The 20,417-nt window shown below is 42.2% G+C and overlaps 1 long non-coding RNA gene across 3 annotated transcripts in view; it reads left to right on the forward strand.

Annotated features, from left to right (window-relative positions):
• Positions 1 to 17,824: 17,824 nt before the first annotated feature.
• Positions 17,825 to 20,417, forward strand: part of LOC109497589 — a 33,573-nt gene continuing 30,980 nt past the window's right edge. For all 3 annotated transcript variants that reach the window (XR_006594201.1, XR_006594199.1, XR_006594200.1), the window contains exon 1: positions 17,825 to 18,756. This is a non-coding gene — a long non-coding RNA (uncharacterized LOC109497589). The remainder of the gene's footprint in view (positions 18,757 to 20,417) is intronic.

Genomic DNA, 20,417 nt, shown 5'->3' on the forward strand with positions numbered 1-20,417 from the left:
CCAGTCTGAGCCCTGCCACAGGGAAGGACCGCGTCGAAACAGCTGCAGCTGAATCAACCCACCAAAAATGTGGGTGAACCTAATTAGCTGTGGCATGGCGGTTGGAGTAAGCCACACAGTTGGGTTATAAGCCTTGGCCCTGCCACTTGTCTAGCACTGGCAAGTGCTTAATCCGTTAGAATGACTGCATTCTGCTGCATTTTGCCCCTTTAGTTTTTCAAGTCCTAAAGTGAAAATAAATACTGCCAGTGAAAAAGGACCAACTGAGAAGGTGGAATGGAGAATGAACAAAGAAGCATTCCCTAGTGATGTCAGCATGGAAGAACAAAAGGTTGGGAACTAGGTACTTTCATGTCTCACTGTTATGGGATTATTGTACTTCCCTTTCATAGAAATATGCTGCTTTCTTCAGTTCTGTGCTTAGTCTGCAGGTCCCACCCTAGTCCCTAGAGAACACATGCTGGCTATCATTTTCCTCCATATTGGAAAGAAAACAAATTGGCAGGAGACCTTCCTGAGTTAGGAGTTTTATAACGATAATACTCAGTGACATGGTAAAATGATTTTTACCAATTTATATCTATGATCCCTCTTCTTACTGTGTCGATGCATTTTTTTTTTAAATGAAGACTGCCAAGAAAATCCACTACCGTAATTTAGTACTTTATCCTAAAGCGTTACTTAAAGCCTTTTTAAAATTTATATGTTTTTTCCTGGAAAACAAACCAGATGTTGATTACCAAGATGCTTTAAGTTTCAAAAGGAAATACTTTTGCTTCTCTCTGGGCCTCTGTAAAAGTGATACTATCATGGTTAACCAGACCGGATTTTTGTTGGAGTAACTTTTGCTTTTCTGTCCAGATGAGTTTGCTAAATCAGCATTCCTTTTAAGTTTCTTATAGGAGCCATCTAATCAAGGTGTTATTTGGGCTGAAGTTGTTCAAAACTTAAAACATATAGCACCTCATTAGCTTGGGCAGATGTGGTTGCTTTGAGAATTGCGTGCTGTTGTAAAAACAAGAAAACAGTGCTTCCGATTCCCGTGTTAAGGGTCTCCCACATTTGACTCGTCACAAGGACCAGGTGAGGGGCAGAAGTCTCTGATCAGAATGTTACTCTCCACCATGTGTTCCCATAGCATCATCAGATTCACACCTGCATGATCACATTAATCCCTTTGAAGGTAAATGTATTCTTACATGTTTGTTCCTTCCACTTAATTGTGAGGGTTGAGACAATATGGTGGAAGGACAGCGTTGGGTTCAAATCCATTTAGGCCACAGGTTAAACTATATAATCTCTCTAACTCTTTCTTTTTATCACTTGGTAAAAAAAAAAAAAAAAAGAGAGAGAGAGAGAGAGAGAGAGAGAGAGAGAGAGAGAGAATAATAATGCTTCTATCTCAGGGTTGAAAAAGAAACACATTCTTTTTTTAAATTTTTTTTTCAACGTTTATTTATTTTTGGGACAGAGAGAGACAGAGCATGAACGGGCGAGGGGCAGAGAGAGAGGGAGACACAGAATCGGAAACAGGCTCCAGGCTCTGAGCCATCAGCCCAGAGCCCGACGCGGGGCTCGAACTCACAGACCGCGAGATCGTGACCTGGCTGAAGTCGGACGCTTAACCGACTGCGCCACCCAGGCGCCCCAGAAACACATTCTTAATAATCAATGCTTAGCCCTTAGCAGGGGATGCAATAAATGCACGTTAAATAAGTAAACCAATGAAAGACAAAGAGAGGGAGGAGTCCTCAAGAGCTCTGAGAAGGAAGTTTTTCTGGAAGACACTCCATTCTCTTTACCCCAGTCAGGTTCCCTCACCCAAACTCCTATCGCTTTGGACATATGTCCAGGTTTTATGTAGTATTAGCATAGGAAGGGTGGGGGGAGGGAATGACCGTGGTTCTTGCCTTTCACACTTAACTTCTGAATTAGTAGGTTGAATAGTTAGGGACCACTGTTTTCCATGGAAGCCCAAATCCATTAGAATGGGAAAAAATAATTACTTCTCAAAATTCTTGTTGGCAAGTATGAAGAAAAGTTCACAGTGTTACAAGACGTGTCCCCAGATAGCTGATGATGAACCCGTGACTCTGTTCTGGGGCCAGTTTCAAGGGGACTGGAGAAAAGATGAATCTCTGCTCCCCACTCACCATCTTATAAGCACCAAGTACTTTCCATCGGCATTTTTTTTTTAAACTAGAAAATAGACTTACACATCCATCACTATTATTTAATTTGTTCCCCCTTCAAAACAAAATATTTCTTTCTCTGTGTCTTCGCCTGTTGCTCCAAGAGCCGAAGGTGATGAAAGGGAAGCCTCCTCAGAGAAGATGAAAAGCCCCCTTGTTATGACACATCTCATTTTCCATGGTTAAATACTATTTAGAATACAGGTAAAGCCCTGAGTAGTTTCCCTGGTGTTTGCCAAGCCCAAAGCCGCAGACAGTGGAGAGGGGCAGAACATGAGCAATGAGGGAATGTGGGCTGAGGGATTCCGTGTTTAGACAGATGGCTTCAGGCAGTGCTGCTGGCCAGAGAAAGCAACAGTCCCCGCCTGGAGCACCAGGCCCCAGGAGAGCGAGTGGAGACGTTTGCACCAACCGCGTGAGGTCATGGGGAGAGCCAAGTATGAAGACAGGATTCTCAGTCATCATCACCCTGCAAAGTGTCAAGAGGAAAGGAGAGTGGTCTTAGTCATAAACTGGAGAAATGGATTATTTTTCTTGAAGAAGAGTATTTATGAGAATGAAGTCATGTGGAAGGGGTATCAAAATAAGAAGCTGTGGTGACAAATTTGGGGGAGGGGTGGGCGTGGTAAGGGGGGCTGTTGATCCCGCTTCCTCGTTATCTCCTGGCTGTTATGTGTTCTGGGTGTTGACCTGGTTTATTAACTAGGTTTTATTTGACGTGCCCACCTGGATCCATGGGTAATGGCTGCCTGGAATATAGGGAGAGAATCTGATGATTGACGACTGATGTCTGCCACAGGACAGGATATAAGAGTAGTTCCATTAATGTCATTTGCTGACCATCGCAAGTCTAAAATTCAGCTTCCTTAGGCATTACTTTCCTCATGTTGAAAACAATGCCAACCAAAGGTATGTGAATTATTTTAAGCCTAAGGTGTAACCAATGAGTATATTGTTTGAGGGTTATTGTAGGTATATTAAGTTCACTTGCTTATTATACTATATTTAGCATTCAAGTAAATGGAGGTATTCAACCTTCTACATTATTCATCATAACCCACTCATTGTGCATAGGCATCTGGGATTATAGTAGTTTTGGGATTAGGTTATCATTCACATAATACAGTGGTACCTGATATAGCCTTACAGGATTGTAGGCTTTCGTTGGTTGGGGTTTTATAATGTGATCTCAAAGATCGAAACATTGCACAGTTAATATAAAAAAGATGGGACATTTGAAAACGCTTGGAGATCTGTATCTGTCTATTTATTTTCAAAATGTAGGAGATGTTGTTTTAAACAACTGCTTCATAACAAACAAACTTTTGGATTAGAAGACCTTCTAAAAACAGTCCTAGTCTCAAGGATCTGGGAGAGTTCTTGAGAATTTACTTAATTTTCTAACCACCCCTCATACTCAGGCAGGACTTCATAGGAAGGGCTTCTGGAATTATTTTGCACAATTTTCTCCTTTAAACTTCCTAAAGCAGATTTGACAGTCTCCTTGAATAACCTATTACACAGCAAATCCAAGTTTCGTGGGGCCTGGAGCTCATACAAGTTTGGGGGTTCCTTTTGAAGAAAATGGATACAAAAATGCCTTTTACAAATTTTATATAAACATAAGACATGTAAACACATAACCCTGTCCCCTACCAGGGTTTTGGAAGGGGCTTTGTGGCCTTAACTTTATCAGCCCTGAAGCATTGGCTTTATCAGCTTTGCGTTTTTTTTAAAGCTTTTACATTTTTTAAAATATTTTTAATATTTTAAAAGTTTTTTTTTTTTGCATTCCAGTTAGTTAACATACAGTGTGGTAATAGTTTCAAGTGCACAATATAGTGATTCAACACTTATATACAACACCCAGCGCTCATCACAAGTGCACTCCTTAATCCCCATCACCTATTTAACACCCCCCCACACACACACACATACACACATGTTCTCGCTGGTAACCATCAGTTTCTTCTCTCTAGTTGGAAGTCTGTTTCTTGGTTTGCCTCTCTCTCTCTCTCTCTCTCTCTCTCACTCTCTCTCTCTTTTTCCCATTGCTCATTTGTTCTATTTCTTAAATTTCACATATGAGTGAAATCATATAATATTTGTTTTTCTCTGGCTGACTTATTTCACTTAGTATAGTACTCTCCAGCTCCATTCATATCACTGCGAGTGGCAAGATTTTATTCTTTTTGATGGATGAGTGATGGACACTTGGGCTGTTTCCATAATTTGGCTATTGCAGATAATGCTGCTATAAACATTGGGGTCCATGTATCCCTGTGAGTTAGTATTTTTGCATCCTTTGCGTAAATACCTAGAAGTACAACTGCTGGATGGTAGGGTAGTTATACTTTTTGTGGATGCTCCATACCTTTTTCCACAGTGGCTGTGCCACTTTGCTTTGCCACCAACAGGGCACGAGGGTTAGTAGGAACAGTGCACAAGGGCTCCCCTTCTCCACCTCCTCCCCAACGCTTCTTTCTTGTGTTGTTAATTTTAGCCACCCTGACAGGTATGAGGTGATACCTCATTGTAGGTTTAATTCGTATTTCCCTGATGATCAGCGATGTTGAGCATCTTTTCATGTGTCCGTTGGCCATCTGGATGTCTTCTTTGGAAAAATGTCCATTCATGTCTTCTGCCCAGCTCTTAATTAGATTAATCATCTCGTGGGTGTTGAGTTTTATAAGTTCTTTATATATTCTGGATACTAACCATTTATGACATATGTCATTTGCAGATATCTTCTCCTATTCTACAAATTGCTATTTAGTTTTGTTGATTATTTCAGCTGGGTCTACAGACATTTGGAATTCAGTTAGCACTATGGAAGTGAAAATAAAAAGGGTTTTTAATTTTTAAACTTAAAAAAAGGTTTTTATTTATTTTGAGAGAGAGACAGAGAGACAGAGTGCAAGTGGGGGGGGGGGGCAGAAAGAGAGTCACAGACTCCAAAGCAGGCTCCACACTCTGAGCTGTCAGCACGGAGTCCTACGGGGGGCTCGAACTCGTGAACCATGAGATCATGACCTGAGCCGAAGTTGGACACTTAATTGACTGAGCACCACCCAGGTGCCCCGGGTTTTTAACTTTTAAAAAGTACTAGTACGTATGATTTTTCTGAGCAGGAATCACTGTTCGGTATATCCTAAAGCCCACTGAAGGCAGCAATGTTCAGCACTATTCTGGGCAAGCTCTTCAACCCTCTACATTTTATTTCTTCACTTGTAGAATAAGAATAATATCAGTCCTTACCTCACCGATTTGTTGAGAGTGTTTAATGACCTAGTACACCTGAAACAATCCCTAGCATACTAAGCGTTCAATGATTATTATCCGCTATTATTATTGTTAATATTATTATTGGAAATAATATTACAAAAAACTGATAACAGAAAGACAATGCAATCTCTTTCCTCCATCTGTTTTTTAAGGTTTCAAACCTTAATTTGGAATGCATCCATACTTCTATTCAGGTCTAAAGCACTCAATCTAAGACTTTTCTTTTCTGTTAAAAAGATATGATTTCATATGTCAAAGAAGAGGATTATTCAAAGTTTAATTACACTTTGGAAAAAGAAGGTAATTGAATGTCTTTAGGCAATTGGCATTTTTCTCTAAATTCCTACGCTTAAAAAAATGAGGCATTAACTCTTCATTAGAGGACCCATGATTTTAGTTGAGTCCAATAATGGAACTCTGGTTTCATTAGTTTGAAAGAGACCAGGTAATGATGGAGTCTGTACAGACCCATGAAGAGAATGTTTTTATCGGTCAGGGTTCCAGGCGAAATGGATGAGACACACACTCAAACCGGGTAATTTGAAAAAAGAGAAAACGACTCTATGCCAAGATGTTGCCAGGGAGTGGTGAATCTGGGCTATGGGGGCTAGCAGCGTCCTGAGCCTCTATCTCCCCAGGCCTGGGGAGACAGCAGTCCTGCCAGGCCTGGGAAGGTGGCCTGTGGGTGGTCACCCCACAGGCAAGGAGGTGCGGGAACAGTAAGAATTTCACGGGCCCCCCATTCTGATGTCCCTAGCGTGGGGAGTGTGGGGGCCTGTTGTTCATTCTGTTCAATGTCTTGACTCGGAGACCAGAAGCCAAAGGGTGGAGAGTGCATCTGCTGGGCAAATGGAACAAATCCAGTACAGGTGTGTGGGCAATAAACATGGGACCCACGATGAAGTTGTTCTCTTTTCTCCCCTTCCTCGATCCCGTCATGATGGGGAGAGAGAAATAAGATTGCTCTTCCAAAGTTTAAATGACATAAGCAACAGGCCCACTTCATGTGTCGCCTTCACAGATACATGACTCTTGGGTTAAAATCTGAAGGTGACTTGGGGTACCTGGGTGGCTCAGTCGGTTACGTTTCCGACTCTTGGTTTCAGCTCAGGTCACAGTCTCACGGTTTGTGGGTTCTAGCCCCGCATTGGGCTCTGTACTCACAGTGTGGAGCCTGCTTTGGATTCCCTCTCTCCAGCTCTCTCTGCCCCTCTCCCTCTTGTGTGTGTGTGCACGCACATGCTCTCTCTCTGTCAAAAAAATAAATGAATAAAAACTTAAAATCTGAAGGTGACTTTATTTAAGATATTCACATATCCAAAGAAAGAACATGTGCATCAGAAAGAGGCTGATCAAAGCTGCTGCATTCTAATTAGACAGCGATTTTCTTTCCAAAATTCCCCCTGAACTCCAACTGTTACTTTACTTTGAAACACGCACAAAAAAATATCAGATAAGTGACTTACTCCAGATATCGACAGACATTGCTTACTTCCACTGCAGAATTTCAAGACACTGAGTCATTTTATGATAAAATCACTAGGGCTCACATACTTTTAAAAAATATAGTTTACTCCAGCATTTAAACAAGCAAGGGATATATATGGTTATTTGCTAACGATTATTTTTAATATGCCATATAGATGCACAGGGGCAACGTTTGGTATTTTTCAGGCGGGATGGTATAGATTTGGCTTTTATTTTTGTCTCTATGGTGGGATTATTGACAAAACAAGCAGACGAAAATGTATCGTTCTACAATGGTATGCCCCTTGTGCAATAACTGTCAGCTTCTTTTGTCTTCTGTCCCACCAACAGTTATATCCAGTAGGTCTCAACATTAATTTATTAGATGTATTTGATTAATGAATGAATTAAGTAGAAATTTAAAAGAACTTCACTTCCCGGAAAAGTCATATTTCATTAATATACTGCTATTATTTTATCATTTATTTTAAGGGGTAAGCCTGTGAAAATTATAGTAGAAATTGCTAAGGCTTTAAGACAAGCAAAAGCTATTCATTCAGTAGTTGAAAATTGCTATTATATGATGGAGTATAAATTTTACCATTGTAATAACAGTAAAACACAAAGATGTTCAATAAAAAACATTGTCATCACTAGGTTTATGTAAAATTCTGCAATGGCAGGTAGGCAAAGCAGGATGGAGGTGTTGGCCTCCACAGGGATAGTGACATGGAGATGAAGCTTGGGAAGTGTATAAGATGTGTCAAGGTCATGATCGATCAAAAGAAATGGAAAGGGACAAAAATCGATCAATATCCCGCAGTAAGCAGGCTCACTGGGAAGCTGGACAACAAAAAGACTTTCTGAGCATATGGGAAGTAAGGAGTAGAAGAAATATTGCCCAAGGTGATAATGAGTGTATAAAAAAATCATAGATCTCTATAAGTCAGAGGACATGGTGTGCCACAGACATGATGGACTGTGTGCATTAAACTGTAGGGTTACTTCTGTGTCTCATCCAGGTTCCCATGGCACTTGGACCCCATGATATTGAATCCCGTTATATGTGGACCCCATGGTATGGGGGTCCCATGGTACTCAGAACCCATGGTACTTGGACCCCATGATACTTGGATCCCATGGTAATTGGATCCCATGGTACTTGGACCCCTTGGTACTTGGACCCCATGGTAATTGGACGTCATGATATTGGACCCCATGATACGTGAATCCCATGGTATGTGGGTCCCATGTACCTGGACCCCATGATACTTGGACCCCATGGTACTAGGATCCCATGGTACTTAGACCCCGTGATACTTGGACCCCATGGCACTTGGACCCCTTGGTACTTGGACCCCATGGTAATTGGACATCATGATATTGGACCCCATGATATGTGGGTCCCATGTACCTGGACCCCATGATACTTGGACTTCATGATACTTGGACCCCATGGTACTAGGATCCCATAATACTTAGACCCCATGATACTTGGACCCCATGGTACTTCGACTCCATGATACTTAGACCTCATGATAGTTGGACCCCATGGTACTAGGATCCCATGATACTTAGACCCCATGATACTTGGACCCCATGGTACTAGGATCCCATGATACTTAGACCCCATGATACTTGGACCCTGTGATACTTTGACCCCGTGATACTTGGACACTGTGGTACTTGGACCCCATGGTACTTCGTTGCCCTAATATGTGTTCTGGCTCAGTGCTTTTTTTTTTAATGTAATTTATTTTTAATTTTTTTTTAATGTTTATTCATTTTTGAGAGAGAGAGAGAGTAACAGTGTGAGTGGGGAAGGGGCAGAGAGAGCGGAAGACACAGAATCTGAAGTAGGCTCCAGGCTCTGAGCTGTCAGCACAGAGTCCTGCCAGGGGCTTGAACTCACGAACAACAGGATCATGACCTGATCCAAAGTCGGGCGCTTAACCGACTGAGCTACCCAGGTGCCCCTGGCTCGGTGCTTTTTAGAAAAATGTTTTAATTTGTGAGATATCCACAATAGTTTTCATTATATGTCTGAACGAAAATGTATTTCCCTTACCAATGTAAAAATTTCTTGCTTAAACAGTGCATAAAAATCAAAAATTTTTAAATGGAAGGAAAAAAAAAAGAAAGAGGCTAGTCAGCTATGAGTTCAGAGAAAAGAATGTCACTTGAACACCAGCTAATGTTTCTAGCACAGACCGGGGTGGGGGGGTGGCCAGAGTGGGGTGCCTAGTACAATGGCAGGGACCCTCTCCAGTAGATGTAGATGGCTTGATTGCAACGGCCATTAAGCCTGTTCAGCTTGCTCCCTTTGCCAGCTTCCATCTATCAAGCCTCTTTCTGATAATAATTTGGCTTCTTTTGCTGATTTGTGAGCAAGTGAGCAAGTAGGGAGATCTGGTCTGTTTGTTGCTATATGTTTCATTGTAAGCTAATATACTGCCATTCTACTTAACCGGCAACTGGAGATTGAGTTAATGTGAGTCTTTTCCAGAGAGAAGGATATACTCTTCATGTTCTGATTGATCAGGTTCCTAAACCTGTAGGGCTCAGGACTAGCCCCCTACGTAGTGATGAGTTCATTGAATTCATCAAGGCTGTGGCACCCTCAGGGGACTTTACTGGGTAGTCTTTGCTAAGTTAGCTTTTCCATTCACATCACAACAGGAGGGCTGATAATGATGCCCTGGGACGTAATTTGTACACTTCACATAGTTAGACTTGCTTGCTTGAGCCTTGATCCAACACAAATTCTAGAAATTGCCACATTTAAGATATTGCTCAACACAAAATCTTCATACAAATCAATTAAGAACAAAGACCAGATCTAAAAAAGGATAAAGTTGTATTCTGTCTTTTCTTTTTGGGGAAGAGCTACTACTTTTGGGGGAAAGAAATTATGTATGTTTTAACTCAGATATAAACTCTGAAGCTCCGGTAAAGAAATTAAGACTGAGTTCTGAAAAGCCCTGGGGTAATTGGAAAATAATAAGAAGTAAAAAGGTAATAATATAAATGGAAATATAAGGCTCAGGTGACAAAGTAAATTTTAAGTCTGAGTAAAATTTTGTCCGTCAAATCAATTGGCTGAACTATAGATTATAAATTAAAGCCTCGTAAGCTGAATATGCCTTAGAAATTTAAACATGCCTCTCCTTCGGTTATTTATAATTTGTGTGCCTCCTAAAAGGATTGTGTAGCAGTTTACAATATATGGTATGGGTATAACAAGAGGTAAAAATCCAGTTATGTGTAAATTGCTTAGCCGCTTGAATGAAAGAAATCTTAGCTGTTTTTCCCCCAAACATCAAACAACATCTGTCTTTGAGCACGATTTTGTAAGCCATACAAAATCAAACAATAATTTGGGTACCTTCCCTACCTTCATTAAATTACACAGAACATTGCCCCAGCAACACACGGAGGAGACCAGCTCTTAGCGGGTGGAATTTGTAACTCTGACAAGTAGCATCGGAAGTGATCAGACCTGCAACTGTGTCTGATCCCAGCAGGGAAAGTCTTACGGCTGTCTCGAACACCAAACCGCTTGGTAGGCACAGTTTCCCCTTCTCCAAGGTCTTGCCACCTTGGGGATGGCGTGAAGGAGGGGTCGCTGGTGTCTACGGGTGTCTGCAGGTGCCTGCCCCTCACAGGGCCGAGGCCTCGGTCATGCAGCATCTCACTCTGGCCTTTACCCTCAGTCTCTTGTTTAAGCACACGTCCCCCCGGTGGGGGGGGGGGGGGGGCGACTGGGTGGCTTATCACGTAAGCGTCCGACTCTTGATTTCAGCCCAGGTCATGATCTCGTGGCTTGTGGGACAGATCCCCATGTCCGGCTCTGCGCGGCTGTGTGGAGCCTGTTGGATTTTCTGTCTCCCTCTGTCTCTGCCCCTCCCCCACTCACATGTGCGTGCATGTGTGTGTGTGTGTGTGTGTGTGTGTGTGTGTATTCTCTTTTTCTCGCTCAAAACAATAAATAAATAAATAGATAAATAAATGGGGGGAAAAAAGGCACGTGTCCCTGTCATTCTCCTATTTAAAGCTTTTCTCCCCATTTGCTTCTCCCAAAGTGCTGAGCATTTCCAAACAAAGACGCGGGGGAGGGATTATTTAGAGCATTAGTCCTTGGGAGGGGGGGAAACACCAAGCAAACTCTCCCAAGGGGAAGGATTCAGACCCCAAAGGCTTTGCTGTGCTTTCTACAAAGAAAGAAAAAGGAGAAATTAGTCCCGTTTTCTTCTTTATTTAACTGTATCTCTGGCAGCAACGCAATCAAGACCCCAAGCTATTGCTTTTATGTTAAAACACAAGAATAAAATGACAAGATCTAAATAATAAAGGAAGGAGGGATGTAAAATGATTATTTTAAAAACCTAAGTGAATAAAGTGGTTTTCTTTGTTTTCACTAGCTTATCTAAGCTTCTTATCTAAGCTTCTCAGCAGCTATGATAATAAATAACGTTGGTCAAGCTCTTGACTAAACAGAGTGAGTGAACACTTATCTGCACAGTATTAATAGGCTACATTTGCTAGCGAAACAAGGATGTGTATGTGTTTCAATAGAACATGGGATTCTGCAGAAATTTGCTAAAGCACCACAGATGATTTGCCAATAGAATTAAACCTTCAGACACCTCTCACTCAGGTCTAAGCTGGTTCTTGGAAAATGGTCTCCAGTTAAGCTGTGTACTTTGGGAGTTAACCTATAATTGTTCTTGAGAAATTATTCATTTTTTTCAGAAAGCACTTTGATCCGTTGATGTAAACAATGACTTTGTTTCTTACCGTTAAACCTATGAGTTTAACCAGTTAGTTAAAGCAGTTGGCGCGTCTAACAAGAAGCTATTATTGGCCCCTGGGGTCAAGTGACAGCAGCATAGTGCTGTCTGGAGGGAAGCCTGGGTTCATGAGGAGGGCGGGAACTGAATCTGAGAATGGCCAGAGCAATAGCCACAGTCTAAAAAAGAGCCAACTGTGAGTCAGGGATGAAGGGAGATGAGGCACCCGAGGATCCAGAGGTTTGCCAAACCAGGAATTGGAAAGCAAAGCACAACACCTAAACAGCGGCAGGAACTGGGAACAGAATGAACAGAGACACACGGGGAAGAGAGAGCTCAGTGGTCTAGAGCTGAGCAGAATCCGAGGAAGGCGATGGGAGTCATTTACTGGCATCTATCATGTAACCTGCACAGCCAGGAGCTCTGCACGTCTATTTTCTCCAACCCTCACAGCAGTCTGGATGGTAGGTGTTAGCATCCCCATTATATCGCTTCATAATGGTAGCCAACAGCACGGGCCAGTGCATATGACTAGCTCGAAAGACAGTGAGAAGGAACTCAGTAATATTCAAAATCCATTTACGAATAAAATTCTAAACACATATTAATTCAAAAATGTATTTGTGGATACCACGAACACTATACTGTATACTTAACGCAAGAGTCACAATCGTATTTAGTAGCAAAGTTGAAAGCAAGAAGACCCAGGGGCCCAGGCCACCAGTGTCACTTATCTTCGTGTGACGTATACTGCTAATAACTACTAGTGTAGGAAAGAAACAAAAAAGCCAATATAGAGATGCAAGAATCCTTTTTGCAAAAGATATCACTGTATACTTAGAAAATTCAGCGATGGCAACCAAAGCTTCTTGATGGTAATTAAAAGGCAGAAAAAGACATTCAGAGAAAACCTGTTAGCTTTCAAATTAGTTAACATAACCAGTCCATTGATTCACTTATCCATCCATTAACTAATTCTTTTATTAGTTATTTTTGCAAGTAAAAACACGGGCCCCGTGTCAGGGAGGTGAGACCGCTTCCGGGGCCCCACCCTTGTGAAGTTTCCCGTCTGTCAGAGGACTGGATGTTGAAGAGTGACTGTTACAAAGATCGGTAGGCTCTCTCAGGGATGACAGAGTAGTTCCAGAGATCATTTTTGTGTCACACAAGAAAAACAGTTTTGTCAGTGTAGAGGTCCAGCTCATGTTATCAAAGAAAACCAAGAAGCAAACACATGAGAAACCTCCTTTCATGCTCTGTAACTGCTGGGTAGCCTTACAAAGAGACAATATTGGAAACCCTGAGTTTTATCCACCTGACCGGGCTTCAGGTGACATCTGGATCTTTCAAGAGGACAAAGGTATGTCATCGTGGAGAATATGTGAAGTGCTTTAAGTTCTGAAAGCGCTCCCTTAAGAGGGGCGACAAGACTCTGAGTGAAGCAGCATCATTACAATAAATGTCAAATACCCCAAAGGGACTGCTATGAAGGGGCAATGCTCCCTGAGCTGAATCAATGCGGGGTTTAAAAACACAGACTCCCTGTTTAAAAAAAGCATCCCTTTTATGGAAGAGTATGCCCTGGTTTGCATAGCTCTTAGTACCCAGAAGTTAGTACTTAACTGCACTGGTGCCTTCTTGTAGACACTGAGCAGTGACGATTTTCTTAGACATCCCTGTTAGGCATGGGGTCCGGGACCAAATGAATTGGATTCGGGTCTCAGTCCAGCTTCAGGCTGTAACCTGCAGGCAGATTTCATGTCTCCAAGCTTCTATTTTTTCCCCCCAAACATTCTATCATGAAAAATTTCAAACAAAAGGCAAAGCTAAAAGACTTTTACAGTAAACATGCATAATCCCGTCACCATGGGATGACTTTATCATTAACATTTTACTTCCTCTAGCACACATCTATTCATATAGCCATCCCTCCATCCTTCCATCCTTCCATCCCTCCATCCCTCCATCAATCTATCTTCTTTTTTGATGGATTTCAAAGTGAATTTGAAGACACTGGTATACTTCCCCTTAAATACCTAAGCATGTATATCATTAATTAGAATTGAATATTTGCTGGGGTGCCTGGGTGGCTCAGTGGGTTAAACGTCCAACTTTGGCTCAGGTCATGATGTCACAGTTCGAGGGTTCGAGCCCTGCATTGGGCTCTGTGCTGATAGCTCAGAGCCTGGACCCTGCTTTGGATTCTGTCTCCCTCTCTCTCGGCCCCTCCCCCCCTTGTGCTCTGTCTCTCAAAAACTAAAACATTAAAAAAAAAAAAAAAAGAATTGAGTATTTGTTTACAATTTCTTCTTTTGACATAAAAAATGCATATACATTAAAATACGTAAGTTTTAAGTGTACTTTTGCTGAGTTCTGACAAATGTGTGCATCTATGTAATCCCAGCTCCTATCAAGAACGTTCTTTGGTGGATGCCACCCCGCACTGTTTTTACTTATAAAATGGAGGTGAGAGTATTTGTCTCAAAGAGTTGTTGTGAGGTTAACGAGCTAATGAAAAGAGGTTGTGTAACTTCTAAAGTGGGGCACAAAAGTGAGGCGCTATTTTTATCACTGTCATTAATATGATCATTGTCTGTTTGATGAGTATCGCTAACAGATATGAAACCAAGTCTGAAAGGCTGACAACTTCAGTTAAGACACATAACCTTACTCACTGTAAAAGCTATCGCTGCCCCTGTGTTAATTGTCAAGCAATTTGCACACAAGCAGGCTCGTGCAGCCACGACACGGCTGCTTCCGTGGCATCCATTCCAGGGTCTGGGAAACTGTCTCCGTGCCGGGCCTGGCGTATTTCTGGCAGAATGGTGATGCCAACATTCCCTCCTCTTGATTTCATTGCCACTGCTGTATTGCATTTTCCAAGTGATCTGGGTGGCCCCAGAGGCCAACCCTGGCTTTCCATCCACCTCCCCATTGCCTAATGGCAGAAACTAGTGAACTAACATGTGGGCTATTTGAAGTACCCGACTTCATGGAGTGGAATTTTATGGTGTCATGTGTGTCTTCCTACGTAATTGTGAACAGTTAGCACAATACATCCGTGTCTCTTTTATACTAAGGTAGTTTAGATGGTGTACCTTTGGTAAGCTCGGGGTACCCTGGACATCTAGCAGGCTCTCCTCCTAACCATATCGCCTTTTACCACTTGGAGATGAACATACTCCAATTTGTGGAAGTCGGAGTAACAGATTAAATGGGAATGGTGTTCTCCGCCTGGACCTAGAAAGAGAGGAGAGGTGACTTTCACTGAGGAGAAGCAAAACGCACTGCAAAACGAAGGAAGTACAAAAGAGAAAAGACACGTAGCGGCAGACTAGAAGCAGCAGGTCTTGCAAAAAGCCTTGGAAGTGAGAATTCCATCTGACGTGGAAAGGAAGTCAGGAGTGCCGGCAGCCAGCAGGCTTCCAGAGACAGTGGAACAAGAAGTCAACCAACCCAGCCTCCCTTTGGGGAAACCAAAGGCACCCAAAGCCAACTCAGGCTGAGACTTGGCCTGTGGTGCAGCGTGGCTAGAAAATTATGCTAGTTCCTACCCAGTGAGATGCTCTCACACGGAGCTTAACTACTATCAACGTTTGTAAGCATAGCTGCCTAAAACCATTATGTGTATTTATGTATGATTAACTCAGTGTCGATATCGTTATTGTTCAATCAATAACTTGGTGTCAACAGCCCCAAGCAACATGACTCCCACTCCAGTCTTGACCTTCATGTTTAGGCAGGGCCGGTCCTTGACATACTCTTCATGTTACCAGTTTCAGGAACCCCTCAGTTCCTGACCAATGACCGACGGTCACAAAAGTAGTTCATATTTATGAGTCCTTACTGTGTGCCGGCACTGTTCTCAATGCTTTGCTTCATTATTTTATTCCACGGTGCTCACAACAACCTTATTTTCATCCATATTCACAGGTGAGGAAATAGGCACAGAGAAGTTAGGCAAGTAGCTCAACTACCAACACCGTTGAAAAAAGTGGAGTCAGGATTCCACCTGAGCCCGTAGTTATGGGTGTTTTGAAGTGTGTTTGCAGTGAACCGGTCTCTCCAGAGTTGTGGTCAGGGGTGCTTGTTCTGTTATGGAGGTGTGACAGATGCTTGACAGAACTAAAGGCCAGAGAACCCCAGGAAGTGAGTTGCAAATACCTCGTGCTAACATGACCTATTTAGTTAGCGTAAATACCATCCATTGTCTAGGAAGAAAACAAATGTCTCTGGGAGGCTGCTGTGAATCAAGGTGACAGTAGTTTCTCTCTCTCTAATAGACAGGGTTTCCCAACTACTGAGCTACTATGGAAATATGTTTTTCTGGAACCTTATAACTCAGTTGAACTACCGTTGCAAGTACAAGCCCGGTGAGCTCCTTTGAGACATCGTCTTTAAGCTGGAATTCTGTATGTAGCAACGTCCAAGGAAACGAATCTTCTATCTTGTCATTCCTTAGTCCATTCTGTTTCCCACATTCCTCAGCCATCGCTTCATATTTTGTTACTTTCCTCAAACTTCTCATCACTTCACCCCCATCCATACTCTCAGCTAACGACTCGCTTACTATTTAATGGAGAAAATCAAAGCAGTCACAGGAAACCTTCCACAAGTGTCCATTGCCCATCCGAGTGACTCTCTATCTGAGACCTTACAGTCCACCTTCCTCTTTGCTACTATGGATGTGCCATCCTGGCTCCTTGCCAAGGGCAGCACTTGCACTTGTATGTGAAATTGAAATTCCATTCCCTGGAACACTCAAGGATATTATCCAGGAATCTTGTCCTCTCCCTAAATAGTTTCCCTGACCCTACCTACTGAATAATTTCCATCAGCTATTATATGTCCCATCTCTGTGCCATTTTTCTTCCACTTTTCATCACAAAACTCCTTACTAGAGTCGCCTCTACTTGGTATTCCCTAACCCTCCCTTCCCATTCTGTCTCAGATCTACCCCAGTTATGCTTTCGTTCTCACTTCTCCACCTACACTGCTTTTGTCAAGGTCACTAGTGACCTCTCTATTGCTAAATCCAATCATCAAAACTTAACCATATTATTTAAACTATTCATGACATTGTTGATCACTCCCTCCTCCTTGAAACTGTTTCTTCATTTGACTTCCACATCATCAGTCTCCTGGTTTTCTGTTTATCTTTCGGTTACTTCTTTTCAGTCCCCTTTGCCCTTTCCCTGTATATCTCTGACCTCTAAACATTGGAGTGTCCCAAGTCTCAATCCTTGGGACACTTTCTTTTTCCACACTCATGGGTCATCTCCTTGAGTCTCGTTTTAAATGCCACCTTTATGCAGATGGCTCTTGGATTTATAGCTCCAACTCCTAGTGCTTCCTCAACTAGACTCATTTATCAAGTGCCTACTCAAGGAATGGGAGTATAACTCTATCTTTTGTTAAGTAAAATTGAAGGAAGGTGAGAACTGAAAAAAAATATAACAGGAAGGACATGTGGCAGACTCTATTAGTTGTCTACTCAAAATCCATTCTCTTATCTGTTCCTTGCTGTCAGTGTTCTGATTTTGTCCAGGTATCCCTATTTCAGGAAAGTTTTCCCACACCTAGCTCAAGGATAAATCCTGTATAATCTTAAGCAATGAAGCTGTACCCTTGCTAATCTTTTGTTTGGGAGATGTTGTTTCTGAACAATAAGATGTGAGGAGAAAATATGATGGAGAAGTTCTGAGAAGGGCTTCCTTGACAAAAAAGAGGTGCACAGAAAGGGGTGGCTACTCTTCTTGCAAGGGACTTTGGGGTAGGCATGCTGGATGGGATTTCGAGACCTCCTGCTGTCCACCAGCAGCAGAGAGCCAGAATGTGCCTGAAGACAAATCCTATATTGAGTACAATGATGAGAAGGGAATGGGTCCCTGATAATATCAGCCTTTGAAATAACTAATCCAGGAGTTGTTCTACAGTTAAGAGGGGCACCTGGGTGGCTCAGGTGACTGAGCAACCAACTTCGGCTCAGATCATGATCTTGCAGTTCGTGGGTTCAAGCCCCGCACGGGGCTCTCTGCTGACAGCTCAGAGTCTGGAACCTGCTTTGGATTCTGTGTCTCCCTCTTTCTCTGCCCTTCCCCTGCTCATGCTCTGTCTCTATCCCTCTCTCTCAAAAATAAATAAACATTTTTTTTAAAAACTTAAGAGGACACAAGTTTGCCCTATTGTTTAATGTAGTTGAGTTGGTGTTTTCTGGTATATGTGACTTCAGTATGAAAACTAGCAGTGTGGAATTTTTTAGGGGAGCACATTTGAACGTCCTTATCCATGTTCAACTGGGATAGTCAACGTCAGGCTCTCTACTCTTTCCTGATCATCTGTTCTTTCTGTCTCATTGCCACCAAAAAACTGACCACTAGGTTACCTGCTGCTTTCCCTACTTGATCATCCATTGTGTTGAACATCCTCTTTCTCCCCATTCAGCTTAGAGGCAAGATTGGAATTTTTCAGAAGAAACCTTATAGAAAACTAATAAAATAGAAAAAGAGTGTCTTTTTCCTTCTCCCTCCGCCCTTTCTCCCTATCCTTCCCTTCCTTCTTCTCATTCTTTTCTTTTTTATTTTCTTTTTCTTTCTTTCTTTCTTTCTTTCTTTCTTTCTTTCTTTCTTTCTTTCTTTCTTTCTATTTAAGAGCAAAGGTGAGACCGGTACCACCTCTGGGCACTTATCTCATCTAGGTAGAGAAAAGGGCTTTGTAGTCTGGATGAGCTGGGCTTGTTGGGGGAATAAGAAGCAAGCCAGTGGGGCTGGGACATCATGAGGGAGGGGCCAAAGAGCAGGACAGATCACGTGGGCCTTGTGACCTTTGTTATGACTTAACAAAGAGGACCATGGGAAACCTGTGCAAGCTTAATAAAGGAGTGATTCAGTCTGATTTATATTCGTAAAGGTTCTTTCTAACTACTCTGTGGAAAACAGATTGCAAGGGCACAGAGGAGCTGGGAGATGAGTTTGGAGACTGCTTTGGTGTTCCAGGCAGGAGAGGACGGTGCTTTGGCTAAGGTAACAGTAATGGTGACAAGGAAGTGGCCACGTTTGGGATATATTTTGGAGGTATTACCAAAAGATATTGATAATTGCTTGGAATTCAGAGTGGCATACGGATAAAGGAAATAGAGAAACTCAAGATGATACTCAGTTTTCTACCTGAGGAAATAGTTAATGATTGTGCCATTTCTGAAGATGAGAAAGATTAGGATAGAGACTGCTTTAAGAATGATACGTCATTAGCTATTTCTATAGAGATGTCTAGTACATAAATGGATATATGAGATAAACACACACATTTGTGGTAATTTGTTACAACAGACACAAAAAGCTAACACATACTTGTTAACAAATTCCCACATCTATCCTCACACAGTTCTGGAAGCCAGAAGCCTCAAATCAGTTTCAGGAGGTTGAAATCAAGCTGCCATGCTCCCTCTCGGAGCTCTAGAGAAGAATATGTTCCTTGCCTCTTCTAGTGTCTGACGTCCAGCATTATGGCTTTGTGGCCAGTCCCTACCTCTATGGTCTAGTCTTCTCCTGCCTCTCTCCTGCAAGGAGATCTATGATTGCATTTAGGGCCCCCCCTGGATAATCCAGGTCAATCTCCCCATCTCAAAATCGGAATTTAGGTCACATCTGCAAAATCCATTTTTGCCATATCAGGTTACATTCTAAGGTTGTAAGGATTAGAATTTGGATATCTTTGGTGTGGAGTGAGAGGGGGGCAGGCATATTTTATATATATATATATATATATATATATATATATATATATTCAGGCAAATAGACAAATGGTTCCTGGACTCCTAGAGTAAGAATGTACTTCCCACCTAGCTCAGAGAATTTTCCTCATGGAAGACCAACCCAGACTTTTTATGGCATTCTCTAGCTCTCAGAGCTTTTGTCCCTGGTCTTTTGTTCCATCTTATTTGGTTTTCTTTTCTTTCTATGTTTTGGTTAAAAAAAGTTTAATGTTTATTTATTTTTGAGAGAGAGAAAGACAGAGCGCGAGCGGGGAGGGGCAGAGAGAGAGGGAGACACAGAATCTGAACCAGGCTCCAGGCTCTGAGCTATTAGCACGCAGCCAGATACGGGCTCGAACTCATGAGATGAGATCATGACGAGAGCTGAAGTTGGATGCTTAACCGACTGAGCCACCCAGGCGTCCCTTGTTTGGTTTTCTTAAAGTAAATATTTTCCGTTTGAATACGGCTCATGATCTAATCGACTTTTGGTCTTTGGTTCACTGCCGTAGTCCAGTGCCTAGAACAGTTCTTGGCATGCAGTAAGTACCCAATGAACATTAGTTCATCGAGTGAATGAATGAGAGGATGGCAGTGAACAAGCAGATATGTACTTGATACTTCAGTTCATATAACTTTAATGTCATGGATATTAATTCTATCAGGTGGTGCTGGATTCCTTTACTTATAATTCTAAGTCAGTGTCTAGACATACATGGCTTTGAAGACAGGTGCTCATGTTCTCTGCAACCTGGCCACGTTGCTTCAATTCATTCAATGCCCCGCAGTCGATTCGTTGTAGACTCATATTTCCAAGTGAGTGAATCCATTTCAGGATGCACTGAGTTACTATTTCCTTTCAGTGCCCCTCCAATTCTTATATCTTTGTAGCATAATGTTGATGGGGACTGCAATAAAGAATCAAATATC

The sequence above is a fragment of the Felis catus genome, chromosome A1, assembly GCF_018350175.1.
Source record: "Felis catus isolate Fca126 chromosome A1, F.catus_Fca126_mat1.0, whole genome shotgun sequence".
In the NCBI taxonomy this organism is placed as follows: domain Eukaryota; kingdom Metazoa; phylum Chordata; class Mammalia; order Carnivora; family Felidae; genus Felis; species Felis catus.